A 23,021-nucleotide genomic window follows, 5' to 3' on the forward strand; every position below is an offset into this window, starting at 1 on the left:
CCACCTTGTCTTTGTCAGCTGAATGCCACCACTTGGCCCCTACCGCCACAGGGTCCATTGTAGTTAGGTGTCTCAATTCAGTTAGGGCAGTTCTCACTGTCAAATCTGATTTACATAAAATAGCAATCGCAGCTGTCTTTGAGGATGCTAGGGGTCCCTTTATAAATTTGTTCCTCAACATTGTAGTAAAAGGTGTGTCCTCTGGTCACTCCACGTGTGGATCTGTGAGTCTAACTTTATAAATCCACTCTAACATGCCAATTTCCCTTAGCCTTTGGATACATTCTTCTACAGTATACCAAGGCAGGTATGGTACTTCAACCCGAGTTAGTGCAGGCAACCACATAATTCATGGTTCAGCAACCCAACCAAATAAACTATAAAACCCTTTCCTAACCTCTCCAGCTGAAACATTGAATGAAGAATCTGTGCTTAGTGGGATTATATAAATAAACTCAGAATGATCCAGCTTTATGTTCCTTGCACCATTATCCCTCACCCTTAATAGCCATTCCCACATATATTCCCCAAGTTTCTATTTGTACATATTAGAAAAGTCAAGTAGTTCTTTTGAAAGGTAGTGTACCTCTTCCCGGGTCACACTTTGTACTTCACCTTTTGGGGCTCACTGGCACTTAAGTCTAGTTATAGGTATAGAAGCAAAAATGGGTGTTGGGGTTGGGTCCTGGGAATATTCAGCAATGCCTTGTAAGGCATCTACCCCAGGTAATGCTCTTCAGATACAGCTGGGTTTCTCTCAGCAGATGAGGGTAGAGGAAATAATAGTTTTGTTGATAGGATCAACTCAACAGAACTTAGGGGCTCAGTGTCACCAGCTTCCTGGTTATCTGCCCACATGTCCCCATCCCAAGTTTTAGGATCTTATTTCTTCCCAATCAATGCCCTCACTTTAGCTTCAGACACCATTCAAGATTAGAAATCCAGTTGGTGTCATAATTCAGCTACTCTTATAATAAAAATCTGGGTTTGATTTGTGACAATATCAGCTCTGTTACTGTAAGAAATAAAGTTTGCTTTCAGAGCACAAGTGGCAACTTTGAGGCCATTTGTGTGGCACTTGAGCTTTTACTCTGAAGCCCTGAGCTCATCTCTTTTCACCACTTTGTATAGCAAAAGAACAGCCAATCAGCTTCCTTATACTTCTTATCCTGACAAATTTTAGAAAAGTATCAAATATACGATCACCAAGAGCCTCGCCTCTCAGCAATACGTGATCTATTTGTGATGATATTTTGCGTGTTTCTATTACCACCTTGTGCCATGGATTAGCAGTGCCGTCTATTAATAGATGCGGAGTCATCAAGATTTTTAAGACTAACCAGACTTGAGAACCAATTTAGAAAACTCAATCCTTACAATTTTGTTTCTCTAGAACCACTGTTGGTACCAAAAGTCTTAGGACGGTGTCATAGATTGAATTGTGACCCAAAAAAATATGTGTATCAATTTGGTTAGGCCACGATTCCAAGTATTGTGTGATTGTCCACGATTTTGTCATCTGACGTGATTTCCCTATGTGTTGTAAATCCTATCTCTATCATGTTGATGAGATGGGATTAGCAGCAGTTGTATTAATGACACAGGACTCAATCTACAAGATTGGATTGTGTCCTAAGCTAGTCTCTTTTGAGATATAAAAGAAACAATCAAGGAGAGAGACATGGGGACCTCATACCACTAAGAAAGGAGCACTGAGAGCATAGCATGTCATTTGGACCTGGAGTCCTTGCACTGAGAATCTCCTTGGCCAGAGGAAGATTGATGATGAGGACCTTCCCCCAGAGCCAACAGACAGAGAAACCATCCCCTGGAGCTGGTGCCCTGAATTTGGACTTCTAGCCTACTAGGCTATGAGAGAATAGACTTCTCTTTGTTAAAGCCATCCACATAATCATATTTCTGTTATTGCCGCTCTAGATGACTAATACAGATGGGTTCTCTAGAGAAGCAAAACCAGTGAAGCATATATATATGGAGAGAGAGAGAGCCCTGGTAGCACAGTGGTTTAGTGATACAGATGCTAACAAAAGGTCACGAGTTCAAATCCACCAGCAGCTCCTTGGAATAGAGAGGGAGAGAGATTTATATCAAGGAAATGGCTCACACGGTTGTAGAGGCTGGAAAGTCCCAAGTCCACGGGTCAGGCATCAGGCTGGAGGCTTCTCCTGCCTCACATAACTGCAGGGGCTGATGAACCCAAGATTAGCAGGTCAGATGGCAGGCTGTCTGCTCACAGGCTGTGGAGGCTGACAAATCCAAGAATGGCAGGTAAGATAGCAGGCTGCTGGCTCACAGGCTGTGGTGGCCGATGAATCCCAAGATCAGGAGGCAATACAGCCAGCCACTGGCTCAAGTCCCAATAACCAATGGTCAGATGATGATGAGCCAGGTGTAGGATCCAGAGCAAGCAAAAGACAGTGAGTTTTGCCAGAAAGTCAATATATATTGGAAGCAAGCCACATCCTTAAGGTAACCCCTTTCAACTGATTGGCTGCTCATAACAGAAGAACTCATCATGGAGATGATTTCATTATATCAGATCTCATCATGAAAGTGATTACATCATTACATAATTGAGTACATAACTGCCAAACTACATCATAACTGTCAAACCACTGAGAATCATGGCCCAGCCAAGTTGACACACAGCCATATCCATCACAGACACACAAGGGAATGGATTTCCACATCCTTCAAAGCAAGGGTCAGTATATCTACCCTTAAAAAATATTTACAGTCATAAATGTAGCCACTAGAGGAACTAAAAATCAGATTATAAAATCTCTCAAAATATCAGTAGTACAAGAACAACAGAACCAAAATAAAGAAGACATCATGATATAGCAAAATTACAGAAGCAATAGAAACAGAAAACATAAGACAGGAATGAAACAAGTGTTTTACAGACTATCCATTAAAGATTCTCAAATTGGATTCAATAAACTAACTATATGCCTTATTACTCAAATAGACATTCAGAAAGTTTATAAACGTGAAATGATTGATATTACAAAGTGATTCTGATTTGCATTTGCCAGATAGAATTCAAGGCAAAAAGCATTAAACAAGTCAAAGCATAGTTTATCATTACAACAATATTCAATCTATTATGAAAACATGACTATTGTTACATTTTACATTCTAAAATATTATAATAAAAAATAGCACGTAAAAATTTAAAATCCAAAAAATTTAAGGAGAATCCTCGAAATTGACTATAAAGGAGACTTTTATTTCTCCTCCAAAAAAAAAACCCAGTGCCCTCAGTTCGATTCCGACTCATATCGACCCTATAGGCCGGAGTAGAACTGCCCCATAGAGTTTCCAAGGAGCGCCTGGTGTATTTGAACTGCTGATCCTTTGGTTAGCAGCCGTAGTATTTCTCCTAGCCCCAAACAAATCAAATACTAAAAAAGAAAATGAAAATATAAAGAATCTGGAATCTAATCCATTAGATAAACATTTTTATAACTCCATACCCTGAAAACCACCACATGTCTGTCAGTTTGTTGTACTGTGGTGGTTTGCCTGCTGCTGTGATGCTGAAAGATTTGCCACCGGTATTTCAAGTACCAGCAGGGTCACCTTTGGTGGACAGGTCTCAGTGGAGCTTCCAGCCTAAGTCAGAGTAGGAGAAAGGACTTGGCAGTCCACTTCTGAAAAAACTGGCCGGTGGAAACCTTATGAATAGCCGCAGAACATTGTCTGATATAGTGCCAGAAAATGAGGCCCTCAGGTTGGAAGGCACTCAAAATACAACTGGAGAAAAGCTGCCTCCTCAAAGTAGAGTCAACCTTAATGATGTGGATGGAGTAAAGTTTTCGGGAACTTCATTTGCTGATGTGGCATGACTAAAAATGAGAAGAAACAGCTGCAAACATCTATTAATAATCTGAACATTGAATGTACAAAGTATGAATCTAGGAAAATTGGAAGTCATCAAAAATGAAATGGAACGCATAAACATTGATATCCTAGCCGTTAGTGAGTTGAAATGGACTGGTATTGGCCATTTTGAATCGTACAATCTTATGATCTACTATGCTGGGAATGACAAATTGAAGAGGAATCATCGTCAACAAGACATTTCAATGTCTATCCTAAAGTACAACACGGTCAATGATAGGATAATATCCATATGCCTACAAGGAAGACCAATTGATATGACTATTACACAGATTTAGGCACCAACCACTAAGGCCAAAGATGAAGAAATTGAAGGTTTTTACCAACTTCTGCAGTCTGAAATTGAATAAACATGTAATCAAGATGCACTGATATTTTTTGGCATGGGAAAGCTGGAAACAAAGAAGAAGGATTGGTAGTTGGAAAATATGTCCTTGGTGACAAAAATGACTCCAGAGTTCGCATGACAGAATTTTGCAAGATCATCATGAACAGCCATCTAAGATACTCCACTGCTCTCACCCCGTCGGGAACAAGGGAGAATGAAGAAAACCAAAGACACAAGGGAAAGATTAGTCCAAAGGACTAATGGACCACAACTACCACAGCCTCCACCAGATTGAGTCCAGCACAACTAGATGGTGCCCAGCTACCAACATTGAGTGCTCTGACAGGGATCACAATACAGGGTCCCAGACAGAGATAGAAAAAAATATAGAACAAAATTCTAACTCACAAAAAAGTCCAGACTTACTGGCCTGACAGAGACCGGAGAAACCCCAAGAGTATGGCCCCTAGACACCCTTTTAGCTCAGCAATGAAGCCACTCCTGAGGTTCACCCTTCAACCAAAGATTAGACAGGCTCATAAAACAAAACAAGACTAAAGGGGCACACCAGCCTAGGGGCAAGGACTAGAAGGCAGGAGAGAACAGGAAAGCTGGTATAGGGAACCAAGATTGATAAGGGACAAGTCATGGGGTTGGTAACCAATGTCACAAAACAATATGTGTGCTAATTATTTAATGAGAAGCTAGTTTGTTCTGTAAACCTTCATCTAAAGTACAATTAAAAAAAAAAGAATTTTTTAAGATCATTGCAAATATTTTTTTTCAACAACATAAACAGCAACTATACATGTGGACCTCACCACAAGAATCAAATCAACTACATCTGTAGAAAGAGACAATGGAAAACCTCAATATCACCAGTCAAAGCAAGGCCAGGGGCCGACTATGGAACAGATCATCAATTGCTCATATGCAAGTTCAAGCTGAAGTTGAAGGAAATTAGAAGTCCAGGAGAGCCAATGTATGACCTTGAGTATACCCTACCCGAATTTAGCAACCATCTCAAGAATATATTTGATGTATTCAACATTAATGACCAAACACCAGACAAGTTATGGAATGATATCAAGGACATCATACATGAAGAAAGCAAGAGATCATTAAAAAGACAAGAAAGAAAGAAAAGATCAAAATGGATGTCCGGAGAGACTCTGAAACTTGCTCTTGAACATAGACTAGCTAAAGCAAAGAGAAGACATGACGAAGTAAAAGAGCTGAACAGAAGATTTCAAAGAGTGTCAAGAAAGAAGACAAAGTAAAGTATTATAATGCAGTTTGCAAAGACCTGGAGATAGAAAACCAAAAGGGAAGAATACACTCAGCATTTTTCAAACTGAAAGAATTGAAGAAAAAATTCAAGTGTCAAGTTGCAATAGTGAAGGATTCTACAGGGAAAATACTGAACAACACAGGAAGCTCCAAAAGAAGATGGAAGGAATACACAAATCACTGTACCAAAAAGAACTGGTTGACATTCAAACACTTCAAGGAGTAACTATTGATCAAGAACTGATGGTACTGAAGGAAGAGGTCCAAGGTGCACTGAAGGCGTTATCAAAAAACAAGGCTCCAAGAATTGACAGAATACCAACTGAGATGTTTCAACAAATGAATGCAGCACTGGAGGTTCTCACTCATCTACACCAAGAAATTTGGAAGACAGCAACCTGGCCAACTAACTGAAAGAGATCCATATTTGTGCCCATTCCAAAGAAAGGCAATCCAACCAAATGTGGAAATTATCAAATAATATCACACACAAGTTAAATTTTGCTGAAGATCATTCAAAAGCAGTTGCAGCAGTACATCTACACGTAACTGCCAGAAGTTCAAGCCAGATTCAGAAGAGGGCATGGAACAAGGAATCTCATTGCTGATGTCAGATGGGCCTTGACTGAAAGCAGAGAACACCAGAAAGATGTTTACCTGTGTTTTATTGACTATACAAAGGCATTCGACCGCATGGATCGTAACAAATTATGGATAACATTGCAAAGATTAGGAATTCCAGAACACATAATTGTGCTCATGGGGAACCCATACATAGACCAAGAGACAGTTAGTTGTTCAAACAGAACAGGGGGATACAGCATGGTTTAAAGTCAAGAAAGGTGTGTGTCAGGGTTGTATCGTTTCACCATACTTATTCAATCTGTATGCTGGGCAAATAATTTGAGAAGCTTGACTATATGAAGAAGAACTGGGCAACAGGATTGGAGGAAGGCTCATTAACAAACTTGTGATATGCAGATGACACAACCTTGCTTGCTGAAAGTAAAGAGGACTTGAAGTACTTACTGACGCAGATCAGGAACCACACAGCCTTCAGTATGGATTGTACCTCAACATAAAGAAAACAAAAATCCTCACAACTAGACCGATAAGCAGCATCATGATAAATGGAGAAAAGATTGCAGTTGTCAGGGATTTCATTTTACTTGGATTCACATCAATGCTCATGGAAACAACCATCAAGAAATCAAGTGACTTGTTACATTGGGCAAATCTGCTGCAAAAGACCTCTTTAAAGTGTTAAAAAGCAAAGATGTCACTTTAAGGACTAAGGCACGCCTGACTCAAGCCATGGTGTTTTCAATCACCTCATATCATGTGAAAGCTGGACAATGAATAAGAAAGACCGAAGAAGAATCGATGCCTTCGAATTACAGTGTTGGCGAAGAATATTGAATATACTGTGGACTGCCAGAAAAAAGAACAAATCTCTCTTGGCAGAAGTACAGCAAAAATGCTCATTAGAAGCAAGGATGGTGAGACTTCGTCTCACATACTTTGGACATGTTATCAGGCAGGACAAGTCCCCCTGGAAAAGGACATCATGCTTGGTAAAGGAAAGGGTCAGTGACGGATTGGCACAGTGGCTGCAACAATGGGCTCAAGCATGAGAAAGATTGTGAATTTGGCACAGGCCTGATCTCCCAAGTTTTCCACCTTTGACAGGGTGGACAGACTTATCACTTTTCTCTTGCTCTCTTAGTGGAAAATATTTGCGTTTTTCTTCTCTGACGGGTTTCCACCTTACACAGGTTCTAGCTTTCACAGGTTTTAATGTACTGCTAAAACACTTACAAAACTACCATGTATTAGGCACAAAAGAAGCCTCACAACACAAATAATAATAACAGTAATAACCATTCTCTCTGCTTATAATGCAATAAAAGTAGAAATGAATAACCAATAAAACCAACCACCTGAAAATATTATAACTCATTTTTTTAACAATTCTGGTCATGATTTCTTTATTGACCCCAAAGGTACAGAATATCTGGAAAATAATAATGTTGAAAACACTACATTAATAAAACCCATGGTAAACAGCTAAAACTGTACATAAAAGAAAATACAAAGTTCTATACACTTACATTACTAAATAAGAATTCCATAATTTAGAACTCAATAATTTAAAAAGAATAAAACTTAAGGAAGGCAGAAGAGAACGAACTAGTTAAGATAAAAAGCAGAAATTGATACATTATAAAACAGAAGAAAGAAAGTAGAATTAACCAATAAAAGAAAAAGGTGATTCTTGGGTGAAAACATATAGATAAATCAGCAGTTAGCCCAAGCAATAAATAAAAAGGGGAAAAGTACAAATAATTAACAACTTGAGTAAAGGATGAAAAAAACCTCATATGCATAAGGTATTAAAAATAATTTACAAGTACTTTGTAAAAATGCTAAAAGAATCCTGAATTCCTAGATGAAATTGATAATTTCTAACAAATTATAAATTGCCAAAATTGAAACACTCTTATTTTTTTTTCCTGATTATAGATGTTTATCTTCTCTCTCTTCTGGGATCAAAGAACTATTCCCCACAAGAAAACAAGGTTAAGAAAGATTGAAATATTTTTTTTCAAATCTTCAATGACCAAATAATTCTGGTGTTATTTCAATCCTTTTGAAGCATGGAAAATAAATAATATTTCCAAATCCAAATCAATCTTGCTAATTAATGTCAATGGAAAAATCTCAGTTGTAATATTAGCAAACAAAATCCCACAGAACAGTAAAAAAAAAAAAAAAATCGTACCATGGCCAAATAGAGCTTATCGAGAAATGAAATGTTGATGCAACATTAATTGAAGCTCATGGCCTTCCGTCTGATATCCGTCACCTCTTCCCTAGACCAGGCTCATAACTGATTCCTCACCCTCTAGGTTCAATCTTCCTCACTGTCTCCCCACCATCCCCACCACAGTTGCCCCTCCGTATCATTGTCAGAGTGAACATCCTACTATATAAATCTCTATTTTGTTGTCCCCTGCTTACACTTCATCAAGAATCTCCATAGCTTTCAAAGTTCAGCCCTTTTATCGTGGCATGTGAGGGAGTCTCTGCTCATCTCTCTAACCTTGTTTCCAGCCTATATATGGTTGATTCTCCACCATTAGGAAGTACTGGGAGATTCTCAACTCATTGTACTGCTTCTGGCCCCACGCTTCCCCACATGCTGTTTCCTCTGCCTAGCTCCTTCTCAGTTTCTTCAGGCATCTTCTTAGGGAAGCCTTCCCTGATGCTCCCTCTAGGCTGTGTTAGCTCATTTCTCCATCCTCCTAATAACACCTTGTTCAGACCTCAATTGTGGACTTCCATAGTGCAGTGGAATTGTTGGTTTGCATGGCAATCTCCCACTCTACATCTTAACCTCCTTGAAGTTGGAAAGTTTTCTTTTTATTTCTTGCACTGAGTGTGGTGGCAGACACTAAATAAATGCTGAAGGGATAAGTACTTTTTGGTTTGGTGGCAAATCGTCTGCATACCAGGGAAAATCTTTGCAATTGGTTAATGAAATCACCCAGAAGCGGAATTACTTTGGGGCTCTGCTTAAAACTACTCTATGCCAGCTTCCGATTGTGGGAGATTGTTTTAGGATTGTTACACTTGAAATGATTCTCAGAGGATGGTATGTTCTCATGAGGTGTCTTGAGGATTAGAGACTCAGATTAGTTTGAAGGTGAAGGAATACTGAGGACTAAATGACCTATCTGAAAATTCAGTTTGGAACAAGCACAAATTTATTTTGCAATCACTGCACAGGCAGCACACCTGCACACAAAGGTCCCTAATCTGCTGTTCTAGAAGAGGAGCTTCACACTTCCTGCACATCACATTAATTTATATTGCAGATTGCATCACCAGTACACAGAGGACACCATAGTCCCTAGCTCCATTGCTCCCTGGAAAGTGCTGGAGTGTTTATCAGTAAGATTTCATCTGCGTTTCTGGGTCCTAGATTTTGGTCATACCTGCTTCAAGTGAAGCCCTCCTATATCATTCGTTTCCCCCTGAAATTTTATTTAAAGACTGCTTTCAAACTTATTGGCAGAAAAGCCTTCTTATTTTGTAGATGAGGAACATGAGGCCAGGGAGGTTAGATGAGTTTGCCCACACTAGATATTAAAATCCAGAACCATGGTGCAAATACCTAATTCCTAAAAAAAAAAAAAAATTCAGTTCTTTTGGGAGAATAATATTTGTGCTTATTTCTACTTCACTGACAATAAGTTTGTGCTTATTGTCAAAGGCTATTGATATGGCATCAGCTACTATTTTATTCAATTATCTGGGGCAGGAGGGTTGTGATTTCCTAAAGTATCACTCAAAAGCAAGATTTTGTAACCTGAAGCTAACTGGACAATATGCAAACTCACATGAGGTTACCAGACACAGGTCAAGTAACTTGCTAACTGCTTAGCAGGTTTCTACTATAAGCTACTCCATTGTCAATGAGTTACAAAACAAATTAAAATGCAACCAAGAATGATGGGCCTTAACTTCAGGGTCCACTAATGTGTTTATTTCAGCACCATCTGTGCACCTGTTATGTGATTAAATTCCGTGTTAGGCAATATTTAAATAGCTGGCCAGCTCTACCATAAAGACCATATGCTTGGAAGTTCATAAGAGTTGTCAACACAAGAGCCATCAACTGCTCTGCAGAAGAATCTATTCTCAGAGAATTGTTCTGTAAAAGTTTTCATATCTCTCTAGACAGAAAGAAGATTTTAGGTTTTGGTTTGTTAGTAGTCTGGGAATTTTTTGGGGGGAGGGGGAGCAGAGAAAGCTTAGAGTTTTGGAAAGTGAGTCTTTCTAAAAGCCTTATAAACAAGAAATATTGGGGCTAAAGTTATCCTATGTAACCACAAACCAGATCAAGATTCAAGTTTTGGGGGCTGAAAGTAAGAAAAATTCTTACCACTCCATCTGAACCTCAACACCTACCCTTTAATTTTTCCTGAGTATGTTACCCATTTCATGAGAGACTGGAGCCAGATGTAAGCCAGGACAACCTGATCTACCTACCAATCTGGTACTGGTTAATGCCGTGTCAAGAGGCAGTGGACAGAGAGAAGGCCATTGTGGGAAGAAGCAAGAGCCAAGACAGAAAGTAAAGATGGAAATAGGAATCAAAAAGTAGATTGACTCTGATCCCCTAAAACTGACAATCCAAAACTGAAATACCAACAAAGGTGTATTAAAATTTAACTTGCGATTAATTATGTATGAGAGCTTAAAATTGCTGAGTTACAAATAAGAGATATACATGAAGTGTGCCAGAAAATGATGTCGCTTCATCAGAAAGCACTGAGCAGAAAATACGACTCATTTGAATAAAAATTTTAAGCATACACTTTTATTTTACAATTTTGTGCTGAAAGAACATTAGGTATCATGTTCTAGTCACTAACTTTACAAAAGAAGGAAACTGAAGTTCAGAGACATTTTCCTTAGTCAAAAATCTTTGACTTAGTGTCAAAATGGAATTCCTAACCCCAACTTAAGTGCCGTCTTCCTTCCACCCATCTGAAATCATTTTTCTTATATACTAACTCCACATCATTTTAGAAATACCTCATGAAAACGCTATCATTTAGGGTTTGAAGGGAAGATTAACATAAGGTTCTTATAAGCCTACTTCATGGGGTTTTTTTTCACTGAAAAACATTATTATAGTTAATTGTTCAAAAAACAGATAGGAAATGACATCCATCATTTTTTAACGTTAGAAAACTATTTACTCAGGATTTTTGCACTCAGTAGTATTTGATGTTCTACATGCAGCTATTTGGACTTCCTAAAGTTTAGTTAAGTAATAAGCCACTTGAAACATGATTATCTTTCCTTTCTTATCTAACAATTTAAAATGGTTATATTTCATAAGAGTAGGCAGTGGGGTGATTTTTTGACTGGTTCTCATGGACTAAGATCAGATTTGTCATCTTGTTTAATATGAGCAATAACACAAACATAACATCCACTAGAGATTTAAAAAAATAAAAACAGACTTTTTTTAAGTACAAAAGAACTCCAGAAAGAGATCCTTAACTCTAATTATTTTCTTCTTTGAAACGCTTTGCTCTCTGAAACCCAAATTTCATTCTCTGTTGAGTATCTTCTCCCTTCTTCCCTCAATTTTCCATATACACCCTTCAACCATAGCGGTCATTTACAGGTAGCTAACATTATGCCCTGGAATTGTTTGGGATGTTTTAAGCCACAAAGAACTGAAATCCTTACTCAAACTAGCTTATACAATAAGGAACTGTGCTATCAAACATGTCCAGAGACAGAGTAGGTTCCTGGCACCTGGTCAGCAACTCAGTGATGTCATCAAGGACCCAGGTTCTTTCCATCTCACCACTCTGGGTTTCTAGGTATATCTTCCTCCTAAGTCTGATTTCCTTCATGCTTTTAAGGCAGTATTAATTGCTATTGGCCGTTGTGTGGAAAGAATTTAAGTCCCTTCCAACTGGGCAAACTTAGGTCTTACCCTCACTTCTGCACCAATTAAAGTCCCCTGGGAAATGTCATGAATCCATTGGCTTAAAGTTTAATTATTCAAGATCCCACTTCAGAGCCTGAGATGGGGTGGATACTTGAACAGATCCAGAGCAAATTTATCCACTTAGAGCGGGTACGGATTTTGCTTGAGTACTAATCTGCCTCAGTAATACTTCAAATCAGTGTGTACCCAGTCAGAAGTTCAAGTCTCCCTTGTCATTGTTGTTGTTAGCTGCCATAGTGTTGGCCCCCAAATCATAGTGAGGTGGACTTCCGGCCAGCATGGTGCCCTAGACAGAAGCACCATGCCATCCCTGTACAGTAAAGACCTGAAAAACTAAGTAAAACAGAGACAAACGTCATTCCTGAACCTGAAGTGTCAAACGAAGAGATAACCAACTCAGCCAAGCATCCAATGGAACAAGAAACTGACAGAGGTCAGAGAGCGAGGAGAGATGCCTGTGGGGGACGCCATTGCTAACGCACCATGGATCTGCCATCTTGGACTCCTGTCGGGGATGGGCAGACAGGGAGCATGGGAAAGCAGCTTCACAGAACTCCCAGCAGGAGACAGAGCACTATGTAACCAGCGATACATGCTTTCCCACCCCACCCCACGCCCCCCTCAACTCTCTCCCCGCCAAGCTTTGGCTGGCTGCAGTGGCTCAGCCTGATGGGAAGTGCAGAGTCTGGGCGCTTGGATTTGCCCCACCCACGTCAGAGATCAGTGGACAGGGAGTACGGTAAATCGGCTTCACCAAGTTCCCAGCAAGAGTCAGAGCATCCGGTAAAGAGCGATATACTCTTTCCTAGCCCCTTCCTCCCCCCTTCTCTGCTTCCGGCCAGCTGCAGTCTCTTGGCCAGGAGACAACTCCTTTGGCATCAGGCTGCTTGGATTCACCCTATCCACAGTGGCCAGGCCCCTGAGCTGATGTTCGTTCTTTCTACCTCTTTTTGTTTCTTCTGTGCCTCCTACCACCTCCCCCTCCTTTCAGTGAAACACCTGGCTCCCTGTGCCATCTTTGCTTCTTCTTGAAAGGCTGTGAAGACACACTCCACTCGGGAGCCACTGCCCTGGCCCGTGACACCACGCTGGTGGGATCTCTGGGGCTTTTTTTTTTTTTTTTTTGCCTTGTTTTGCTTTGCTTTGTTTTCTTTTTCTTTTTGCAGCTTGGGAGCCCCTTCTAACCCAGCTACACTTCATGGCTTGGGAGTCATTCCCCTAATCTGCACAGCTGAGTAGGTGGGATCCCTGGGGGCATTTTTTTTTCCACTTTCTTTTTTAAATTTTTTTCTTTTCTCTCTCTTTTTCCCTTTCTGCCTTTCCTCATTTCAAAGCTCTCGTCTCTCTACACTTATCTTCTTTTCCTGCTTTCTGAATACCTGGTGCTGAGTGACATCTATGCCTCCTCTAGCCAGGCTATACTGTGTAGCCTGGGAGCCACTTCCCCAGTCTTAGCAGCCCCACTGGTGTGACTCAGAGGCTCCTGGGGGCTTTTCTTTTCTTTTTATCTTTTCCAAATTTTTATCTAGTTATTTTTTTCTTTCTTTTTGTTTTTCTCCATTTCTTGGTTTCTTTTCTCTCCACTCCAATGGCAAGCTCCCTTAGCACTCTTTTTTTTCTCTCTTTCATTGTTTGTTTTTAGCTCCTATTTCTCTCTCCTCTCTTTCCTCTTTCCCATAAAAAGTATACCTCTACTAAATCCACACATCACAACCTCCCCCCTCTTTCTTGCCTACCTGCCCTGTGCACTGAACGTCACACCCCCAAGCAGTGCAGGCACAGGCTACTGGAACCTGCCCAGCACTGATTCCTGGCCCACCCTATCGGCCCTAGTATGTGCCACAAACAATCCATCCCAGCCCCTCCCCTTCAGCTGGACCTGCCCTACTGCACCATAGCTGAGTGACTGGCCCTGCCCATTAGACAAGGAGGCGAAAAGTATTGTGACTACAGACAAGCAAACAACAAAGAACGCATAGCCCACCTGCTCAGACATAACCAAATAAAACAAAAAAGCAGGACAAAACAAATAAATCTCCAATCAAGAAATGAAGAAAATAACTACCAAATGTCCCAAGACAGCAGACAATATCAAAACACATTAAAAAAAACAGGACAGGATGGTTCCAGGAGGTATCAAAAAAAAAAAAAAACACCAGGTGACTTTCCAGTAGAAGAAAAAGCACTAGAACTACCTGACAGGGAATTTGAACCTCTAACATTCAGAGCAATCCAAGAGTTGAAGCAAAAAGCAGACAAAAATGATAAAAACATAGACAAATTTATGGAAAAGGCAGGCAAATTCATGGAAAATACAGACCAAATCAATGGAACAATTGAGGAAAGTAATACAGGAACAAAATGCCAAAATAAACTCACAACTAGAAATCATACAAAAACAACAATTAGAAATCCAAAAGATAAACAACAAGATTTCAGAAATGGACAGTGTCATAGAAGGGCTGAGGAGCAGGTTTGAAATGATGAAAGACAGAATCAGCAAAATTAAAGACAAACACTTGGCTACAACTCTGTTTGAGGAAAAATCAGAAAAAATGAAGAAACCCTGAGGATTATGTGGGATACAACCAAAAGCAAAATTTTGCGAGTGATCGGACTTTCAGAACAGGGAGAGAAAATGGAAAACACAGATAAGATCATTGAAAAATTGCTGACAGAAAACTTCCTTCATATCACTAATGATGAAAAGCTGACCATCCAAGAAGCTCAATGAACCCCATATAGGATAGACCCCAAAAGAAAAACACCAAGGCATATCATAGTCACAGTCACTAAAACCAAAGACAAAAAATCCTGCAAGCAGCTCAAGAAAAACAAAAAGTCACATACAGAGGAGAAGCAATAAGACTAAGCTCTGATTGTATGGCAGAAACCATGCAGGCAAGAAGGCAATGAAATGACATATATAAAACCTTGAAAGAAAAAAATCGCTAACCAAGAATAATATATCCTGCAAAACTTTCATTCAAATATGATGGTGAAATGAGGACCTTTCCAGATAAACAGAAATTAAGGGAATATGTAAAAACCAAACTTACAAGAATTATTAAAGAGAGTCCTTCGGTCTGAGAACAAACAACATCAGACCAAATCACAGTGACACCATGCACAGCAGAACGAAACACTACCAGGTCCTGTGCCATCCCCATGAATGGTTGGAGATCAGACTTTGTGATCCATAGGGTTTTTATTGACCGATTTGGCCTTTATTGCTAGTCCATCTTAGTCTGGAATCTCCACTGAAATCCGCTCAGCCATCATAGCAGCATGCCAACCTCCACTGAACAATGAATGTGGCCGTGCATGAGGTGCATTGGCCAAGAATTGAACCCGGGTCTCCCACATAAAAAAAAAAAAAAAATTTTTTTTTTTTTTTTACCCACATAGAAGGTGAGAATTCTACAACTGAATCACCAATGCCCCCATTCACGCTCTCCTAGGTACACCTTAAATGCTCCCACCTTTACCTCACCATCCACCAACATTTCCTCCATCAAAATTCCAAACTGACAGAGGAGTTAGAGTGAGGGAAAATTTGGTACTAAGTTGGTACCAATTTGCATGCGATTTCTGCCCGAGGTTGGCAGAGCACCTTCTTCAGCTTTGTGGGTGGTACACATGGCAGTCCCTGCTGCATCCAGCTCTTGGGTTTATGTATTTAGTGCTGTGCATTAGAATATTGATGTCTGTGCATGGCAGCAGATCAGACTTTCTGGCACAGATATTTTTTAAAGCTCCCTAGGTAATTCTAATGTGCAGCCAGGGTTGAGAATCACTAGTGCACTAAACATTCTGATTGCCTGGATTTTTTGGTTAATGTCCTTGAGTTGTCTAGTTACAGCCCCAGACTCTGAATTCAGTTTCTTCGCAATTTTCCTGGGTGACTTAAAGCATAATCCACTTAAATTAAATATCATCTGCAGTACGATAACTCAACTACAATTTAGAGAATGCTGCTCAATCAATGGATGACTGTCTCAACCAAAATATTATACAGGCATGAGGGGTTTTGTGTTGCTTTCTATATATTTCTGAGTGTAATGTATAACACACATTGGTAACACTTCATTTTTATATTGTAATGGGATCTCCATTGGCTTATATCAAAATTGGTTTTCTGCTATAATCTCACTTTTAGCAGCCTCCATAGACCCGCTCAGAAACCAACTCAAAATTGTTGTGAAGAATTTTTGGCATTATAATTTTTTTTATTTATGCAGATACCTTCTCTTCTCCCCCCTCTCAGCCAGCCACAGGAGATGTTGAAGTACCATTACAACCGAAACAGAAAGTAAATACTTGACACATTCAATCATCATTTTACAAAGGCTGGAAACTGTTTTTCCTCTCAAGTGCATAGTCTTCAGTCATTCTCAGATTTGTAATAGGATTTTGACATCTGTTCAAATGATGGGGGAAAGTGATTTTATCACCTGTTTTCTTTGAATACATATTAGATTGAAATTAGTATCATAAGCACCAAAAAAAAAAAAACTAAACCAAATCAGTCACCATGGCATCGATGCCGACTCTTGTGACCCTGTAGAACAGAATAGAACTGTGCCATAAGCTTTCCAAAGCTGTAATCTTTATGGAAGCAGACTGCCACATCTTTCTCCCATGGAGCAGCTGGTGGGTTCCAACTGCCAATCTTTCACTTAGCAGCCAAGCACTTAACCACTGCACCACCAGGGCTTCTTCCATAAAGATTACAGCCTAGGAAACCCTATGAGGCAGTTCTACTGTGTCCTATAGGGTCTCTATGAGTTAGAATCAACTTGATGGCAATGTGTTTGGTTTGGTTTTGGTTTTTGGTTGTGTGTGTGTTTGTGTTTGAATCTAATATGTATTCAAAGAAAGCAGGTGATAAAATCACTTTCCCCCATCATTTGACATGAGTATGAAAATCCTATTAAAAATCTGAGGGTGCTAGATGGTTCCTGGCTGCCACCACCAACCACTCTGACCACTCCAATCACAATAGAGGGTCCCAGGCAGAGCTAGAGAAAAATGTAAAACAAAATTCTAACTCACAAAAAAAAAAAAAAAAGGCAGACTTACTAGTCTAACAGTGACTGCAGAAACCATGAGATCTGGACACCCTTTTAACTCAGTAATGACGTCTCCTGAGGTTCACTCTTCAGCCATTAGACAGGCCCATAAAACAAAAACAAGACTGAATGGGTACACCAGCCCAGGGGCCAGGACAAGAAGGCATAAGGGGACAAGAAAGTTAGTAATGGGGAACCCAAAGTCAAGAAGAGAGTGTTGACATGTTGTGGGGTTGGCAACCAGTGTCACAAAACAGTATGTGTATTAATTGTCTAATGAGAAACTAATCAGCTCTGTAAACCTCCATCTAAAGCACAATTGAAAAAAAAAAAGACAAATTGAAAAAAAAAATCTGAGGATTACTGAAGACTCTGCACTTGGGAGGAAAAACAGTTTCTAGCTTTCGTAAAATGACTATTGAATGTGTCATAGGCACCAGCACTACTCAAAGCCCCTCGAGCATCAAGTTGTTGACCCTCTCCATGTCGGACTCAGTATATTCAGGCTGGCTTCCTGATCAGCCAGCACACTCTTTTTCTCAAAATCCCACAAACCCCTACACCCCCTCATGGAACAGGAAGGCCAAACCCACCTCTTCTGTAATGAAATTAGCATTATCTGTTGTCCTGGAGGAAAGGCTGGTGGTGTAGTGGTTAAGAGCTACAGCTGCTAACCAAAAGGTCGGCCATTCAAGTCACCAGGCACTCCTTGGGAACCCTACAGGGCAGTTCTACTCTGTCCTATAGGGTCGCTATGAGTCGGAATCGACTGAACAGCAATGGGTTTGGGTTTTTTTGGTTAGGTTGTCTTGGAGTCCATAATATTCAGAAGGGAGGTGGATGCCTGCTCCTTCTGGCAATCATCTCCTCTATGAAGTACTTCTGGGCAGTTGGAGTCTCTCCCCTCATAGATCTCATAACATTTCTGGGGCTCTGTAGAGTTTCAAAGCAAGGTCCACCATTTATAAGCTATGAGATTTTAGACAACTTCACCTCTACAAATCTCCATTTCTTAGTCAGTAAATTGGAAATTTTACCAATTTACTGATTATCTCATTCAGTCCTTAGGAGGACTGAATGAGATAATCCATGTACTGCAGTAACTCAGCACAGTGTATTGCACATGGGAAATTCTCAGATCTTAGCTACTGCTAACACAACACTGGGCAGGCATTAGTGGTTCAGTGGTAGAATTCTCACCTTCCATGTGGGAGACCCGGGCTCCACCCTTATGCCATCACCCATCTGTCAGTGGAGGCTTGCGTGTTGCTATGATGCTGAACAGGTTTCAGTGGAACTTCCAGATTAAGACAGACTAGGAAAAAAAGGCCTGGCTGTCTACTTCCAAAAAAATCAGTCAGTGAAAGCCCCATGGATCGCAACGGTCTGATCTGCAACCAATCGTGGGGATGGCACAGGACCACGCAGACTGAATGTGCGGTTGCCATGAGGCAGAGGCCTACTCGACAGCAGCTAACAACAGCACAACACTGCTGTTGATCGTTGTCAACATCCTGGAGGTTATCCCGTGGGCGTGTCTTCCATAGTTCTATATTTTTTTACATCTATATTCTCCTTTCTATTCCCATTGTGCCACCCTACTCTAGGCCCTTACCAAATCATACCTATACTACTGCAACAGTGTCCAAAATAGTTCCCCACTCCTGGCTCTAGATTCTTGCCTTTCCTCTCCAGCCAGGGGGGAAAAAACCTAAATTCCTCTTCAGGCCACTCGATTATGTCACCCAAATATCTATGATATGACCCCTCTGACCTCTCCAAACTCTACTCACTTTCTCAAAAATTATTTTCCTAACTCTTTGACACAAATCCTTCAAATACTCACACATGTCCTAGCTTTCCTGTGAGACCTTCATCAAGAACCTCAAGTTGAAGTAAATGAACACAGGCATAGGCTAAAGTGAAATGATCCTGTTTCTCAAACGTACCCCTTTTTCTTATTGTAGCTCTCATCACCTTTCAGAACCAGAGTTCTGCAGAGCGCACTTCAGGAAATGCTGCTTTAGGGGAATAATATGACTAAATCACAGAAGCGAAAGAATCCTATAGTGCATACCCACACCTTTGGAGCAAAGATACTCCTCTCATGGTTCCCACGCCCTAAAGAGCAAAAAGTCAACAGCTGAGGAGGAGAGCATGACCAAGCTTGATCTGAGACCTCATTCATGACCAAAGCTTCCAGGAGTTAGCACTTCTGTCAGTGATTTCTGAGGAGAAGGTTTTGAGAGAAATGATGACGTCCTGTGTGATGTCATCAAGTCACGCACAGCAAAGACACCTGGCATCTGATGCTGCTGCCTCAGCCCCTTCAGAGTCACTCTCCAAAATCCCTCTCCTACTGCCTTCTCAGTGCAAACTTTGCTTGTTGCTTGGGTTTCAGGTGATTCACAAGAACACATGGAGCTCTTATTTACTTGCTGCTCCCGGATGCACCAAACACTGGTTCTATTCTAGAGTTAGGCAAGTACAAAACCCCGGGGCTATGAGAAGTCTTTGTGACTCAGTGCAGGGACTGGTCCAAAAATGGATAAAGCCATATCCTTCTGCCACTTCCATCTAAATCAAAACATGCAGCTCTGTAAGCAGGAGTAGGTGGGTTTGTGCGTCACAGAGGTGGTCTTCATCACTTCTGATTAGCAGTCTAAAGCTTGTACATGTGGCACCAAAGGCCCCATTCATTGTGAAACACCTGTTTTCCTCATCTCAGTTCTCGGTCTAAAGGTACAGTGATCAGTGTAACTGCAGTTACTGCTTCCTGGTGCAAAATGAGTAGGAGGACCACGCAATGTATCAGCCAAGCCAGATCACGTTTTAAAGTGAAAAGTGATTATGCTAGGACGACAGACATAAAATGCAATGGTCCTGGGCAAACCAGGAATTACGATCACTATACTTTCAAGTGGTGTCCTTTTCAGAAAATGCTATAGGGATACCATGCCCTGTCCTGTGTCCCCGAAGATGGTGGTGACATAAGTCCTCTGCTGCCACTAACTGGCAGAAGATAAGCCCCTGTTCCTCTTACTTGCCATCAGGCAGGCTTTTCTTCTAATCTGGTATCTGGCATGGAAGTCCTCCACTAACTTCAACCCTCACCTCTAATTCTGTTCCTCAGAAGGAAAGGGAGCAGGCTTCTCTGGTTTGATTCCATGTTCACCCAACGTATTTACTCAGAGGAAGAAAGTAGTTTTCTTTGAAATTAAGTCATGAAATCAACTGCCTATTCAAATTAATAATTCTAAAATGATGCTTAATTTGTGATAAATATACAAAAAAGAAGAATCTAACTACACCATTCCAGAAATAAAGGGGAAATTCTAGTAACAATGACAGCTGAAGAAATGGTAGAAAAAACTGTTACTGTGTGAGACATATAAAAATATGCTAAAACATATAAGTGACTTAAGTGGTAAAACTTGGCACAATTACAAATAGAATGGCTATTATGAAGATAACAGAACTTTTCAAATTAATCTATAGGTTTGATACAATGCACATCAAAACAGCAACAGAATTAGGAGATTGGGGAGAGGCATCAAAATGGTTCTAAATTCATCTGTAAATATATATTTTTTAACTTTATTTTCACAAATGATGGATATCCAACCCTTACAGATATTATAACATAAAGTTATATTACCTAAGATACTGTTATACTAATATTAAAAAAAAAAAGCAGACGTTAATACATATCTAAGATCCAAATATATGAAGATAAACAGAAACCCGCTGCCGTCAAGATGATCCAACTCATGGCGACCCCATAGTGTTTCCAAGGCTATAAATCTCTCCAGAAGCAGACTGCCACATCTTTCTCCCACAGAGCTGCTGGCAGTTTTAAACCACCAAGCTTTTGGTTAACATTTGGTCACTTAACCACCATGCTACCACAACTCCTTATATGAAGACAGTTTCATTAATTAAACGGTGAAGGGACGGTTTCAATAGCTGGAAAGCTCATTTTTTGGAAAAAAAAAAAATAGATCCTCAGATCATACCATATAACCAAATAAATGTAAGATAATGTAAAAATTGGGTATAAAATAAAAACCACAAAATAAAAAAATACATATGTGTACACGTGTGAATATTTATTTGATTTCTCAGTAAAGAAGGATTTTCTACACATTAAAACAATAAGGAAAAAAATCATAATAATTACGCTGAATGTAAATGGACTAAATGCACCAATAAAGAGACAGAGAGTGGCAGAATGGATTTAAAAAAAAATAACCCGTCTGTATGCTGCCTACAAGAGACACATCTTAGACTCAAAGACACAAACAAAAACATCATAAGCAAAATTAAAAGGCAAGACTTGGGACATATTTGCAACCAATGGATGAAAGAGGGCTAATAGTTGTATCACTTCTCTATTGCCCCTAACAAACAGCCAAAGCTTCAGTGGAACACAACAATAATCATTTATTGCTCACACGTCTGGGGTTAGCTGGGTCAGCTAGGTGGCTCGGCTGATGTTGACTAGGTTCACTCTCATGTCTGGGAGAACTGTCAGCTGATTTACAGTGGCCTCTGCTCCTTTCCAGCTGTCTCTCATCCTCCAGCAAGCCAGCCCAGGTGTATGCACGGTGCTGGCAGGGGTACAGGAAAACAAGGGGAAATATGCAAGGCCTTTGGGAGCCTAGGCTCAAAACTGACACAGTCACTTCTGCCTCTTTCCATTTGGTGGAAGGGAAATGGACTCTGCTTCCACAGGAGGAACTCTAAACTCACAGGGAAAAGGTCATAATGGATACAGGAAGAGGCCAAAAATTAGGATCATTAATGTAATCATTGCATCTTTAGTCAATCAAGAAAATAATCTCACCCCAGTTGATGAACGGGCAAAGGGTTCAGGTAATCACAAAATAAAGAAATAAATAAACCATTGCTGTCACGTTGATTCCAATTCATGGTCGCTCCACATGTTACAGCGTAAAACTGCCCCATAGGATTTTTTTGGCTACAATCTTTATGGACGTAGATCACCAGGCCTTTCTGCTATGGTGCCACTGGGTAGATTCAAACTGCCAACCTTTCTGTTGGTAACCAAGTGCAAACCAATTGCACCACTAAGGTGTACAAAGAGTAAATAAAAATATGAAACTTCATTCAACTAGAACAAATGGGATGTAATTTTTAAGAAATAATATGTGAAAATAAGGTGATATTAAATCTATTCCAATCTGATAATTTACAAAAATGTTAATTTTAAAACAAGCGAAAATACTATTATTTCATAAACTATTTCCTAATTTGGTGATATCCAAAAAAATCCAAGGCATGGAAAATTGGACACTCACATGGAGCTGAAACAAACACATATCAGTACAACTTTTCTGGAAGAACACTGAGAAATATGTATCAAAAGTATTTCCTCCATCTCTAAAGTATAGAACACATTCAATCAGACTATTATTAATTAATCATTACATACCAGGCTATACTACAGGCATTTACTAAAGTGTGAGAGAGATGAAGGAGGAATGGAGATAAGAAGGCTGGCTACTAAGGTCAGAATCTGAATGAACTGTTCCCTAGATACAGGTTTTTCCTGAGTAAAGAAGAACACTTCTCTTCTTTGTTAGAAGACCCTTTGGTTTCCTACCCAGCAGCCATCTCTCCTTTTCGTTCTTCCTAACAGAACTTCAGTATTACCCAGGCATACATCCCATCCCCTGAAACTCTGATAAGTATAACTCAATCCATCCATAACCTTTTTACAACAATGGCTACTCGCCCTAGAATGGGCACAAGATCTAGTGTCTTAGTTACCCACTCCTGCTTTAACAGAAAAACCACAAGTAGATGGCTTTAACAAACAGTTTAGGAGGCTAGAAGTCTAAAT

Source organism: Elephas maximus, chromosome 10 (assembly GCF_024166365.1).
Source record: "Elephas maximus indicus isolate mEleMax1 chromosome 10, mEleMax1 primary haplotype, whole genome shotgun sequence".
NCBI classification, from domain to species: Eukaryota; Metazoa; Chordata; class Mammalia; order Proboscidea; family Elephantidae; genus Elephas; species Elephas maximus.